Below are 2,831 nucleotides of genomic sequence, written 5' to 3' on the forward strand. Positions count from 1 at the left end.
TTAAAAATATAAATCGCTTATTATGTTTTCTTATGCTTTATAAACACATTACGCAAAAATATGTTAAAATGCAACGGTTATCATTTCAATAGAATATACAATATAATCTATAATAGGTATAGTTTATGGTTCACTTAACAAGAATTATACACTTAGAAATCTCTATAGAAAAGTTACAATTTCATTTACTAAAGGGTATTACATTTCATTTACTAAAAGGGTTTTCAGTTTCTTACTTGTAAACTCGTTGAAGCAATTTGTGAGACGTCTTCAAGTACTTATCTAAGTGTCGGTGAAAGTCCTGACTTATAACCAGAGTCTCTTGTAGGGAGAGCGAAATGTTTGTGTATAGATCTATACGGGACTGACAATCCCGCACCTCAATTGTTACCTACAGTTAATCCAACAGGCCTGGGGTGACAAATGTCGTTAACGTTTCCGATGCCTGAAGAACGTCATGTTCAGGCCATCTTAGGTCACAGTATGGTTATAAGAACTAACATGGAGAAAACAATGACTCATTTACGGAGTAATATATTTTCAGACAATTTCATTTAACAAGTAACTTTACATTTGATTTACCGAGCAAACATACTTTCAGATAGTTTTACATAATAATAAAAATACATTACATGACTTATCAGTACAATACGAATTACATTTCAAGAAACATACATTTAAAGGTATTACATACTAGTACAACTACAGTATACTATTTTCCTAGTACAGTGCAACTTACATTTCCGAAAGGACTATTATTGTTTGTTCTATGATTACTTAGTGTATACGTTAGGGTTATATATAATAAAAAGGGACAATTTCATATATGCCCTTGTTAAACATCAAAATATCATATTTACCTAACTGAATTTCTAAATATCATAATTATCCTTCATAAATTTTCTAAATATCATATTTACCATTCATAAAATTTTAAAATACCATATATATCCTTTTTAAACATCAAAATATCATATATGTCCTTAAATATCAAAATGTCGTATATACACTTTTTAAACATCAAAATATCAATGGTAATATCTAAAATTTCCTCCATCTACTACATGATAATAATCAACAACAACAAAAACTAAATAATCAAAATATACATTCCATAGAGAGGGTTGAAGGTGAATCTTTTTGTTTGTCAAAAGGGCAACATTCCAACAATTTAGAAGTTCACATTCCATTATCATAGACGTAAGGTATAAAAATGATTATAAAATATTAAAAACATTAAAAAAAATTGGGCAAATATGATATTTTGAAGGTTTATGAAAGATAAATATGATATTGAGAAATAAAGCTGGGCAAATATGATATTTTGAGGTTTAAGATGGGCGTATATGAAATTCTCCCTAATAAAGATCCTATAGGAATTAAAATGCGTGTTTCCGCCTTGGATCCTGTTCCTTGTTAGGTTGTGGATTTAGGGCAGAGTCACTCAATCGACTGTCCATTCGATCTTGATTATATATAACTTGTATACCCTAAGTGATCATAGGAGGAAGCAGTATGGGTCACATCACTTGCATGAATTAGAACATCGAATTACAAATTATAAACATAAGAAACTTATACATTTTGGTCTTAAGGTATTAAGACTACGATATATTTACAACAAAAAAAATATAGGATTTTCTAGATAATCACACTTATGTTTTCAAGGAACAAAGGACATACTTTTATATATGAAATGCTTATTAACTCACCAACTTAAATGTTTACACTTTTTCAAACCACTTGTATTCTCAGGAAATTAGTAGACAGGTACCCACGCAGGTGTCACGAAGACGGAGCACAGTAGCATTACGTCTTAGCTTTTGTTATAATTTTAATGTCAAATAAACAATGTTTTGAACACAATCTAAATTATATATTTTCAATATGATGGTTGTGTTGCTTTGATTACTATTATTTTATTGTTATGATATATTACATGACGTCATCCACCCCCGAACGTTTCCGTTGTTCCGGTTTGAGGGTGTGACACTTATTAATGATATAAATCGTCTATGACTTGAGAAATGTAAAATCTCCCATTGATGACTTCTTCTTGATGGTTTCTGACAAATCCATCAACTACCAAAATGTTATATCAGATCTTGAATATGATTAATGACTAGTAGTCATGAATATTGAGATGTAATCGATGTCTAAAATCAAGTATGGGCTTGATTTATCTTCATATCTATAGTAAGTCTAGAGGGAGTAAATAATTATTTTAGAAAGAATACAAACATAGGTATCTATACACATTAAGCAATACTTTTTATAAAAGGATTTTTCTCATACTCATGTCATTGAATATGATCTCTATCATACTCATGTCATTGACTATGATCAAACATTTTCACAAGAAACTATGATCAGATCAACAAAGATATTATTTACTATAACTACATATTCTTAATATGAGTTATGACAAATAGATTTCAAGAAAAACCGCTTTTCTTAATAGACATCTACTAGAAGATATCTATATAGCTTAGCCTGTAGGTTTTCTTAATCCATGTTATCCTAAAATGTGTAAGACTTTAGATCCATTTGTGGATATAAAGCAAACATCTCAAAGTTTGGAATTATCATTATAATATGAAAACACAAGGTATGTTTTATATCAAAATGAAGATAATATATGTGTTTACTAAGAACTAGTTGGAGACATAGTGATATTCCGAATCTTGTATGAATGAGACATACTTAATCATTAGAAACTACATTCTGACTGTGCAAGGCTCTTTCGCCTTGGCTGGGAACGTGTTTTTAAGATGAAAGAGTTAGGAAAGACAAGATATATTTTTGGAATGTAAAACCTATAAAAATAGATA

The sequence above is a fragment of the Lactuca serriola genome, chromosome 5 (genome assembly GCF_051521515.1).
Source record: "Lactuca serriola cultivar US96UC23 chromosome 5, Lser_US96UC23_V15, whole genome shotgun sequence".
NCBI lineage: Eukaryota > Viridiplantae > Streptophyta > Magnoliopsida > Asterales > Asteraceae > Lactuca > Lactuca serriola.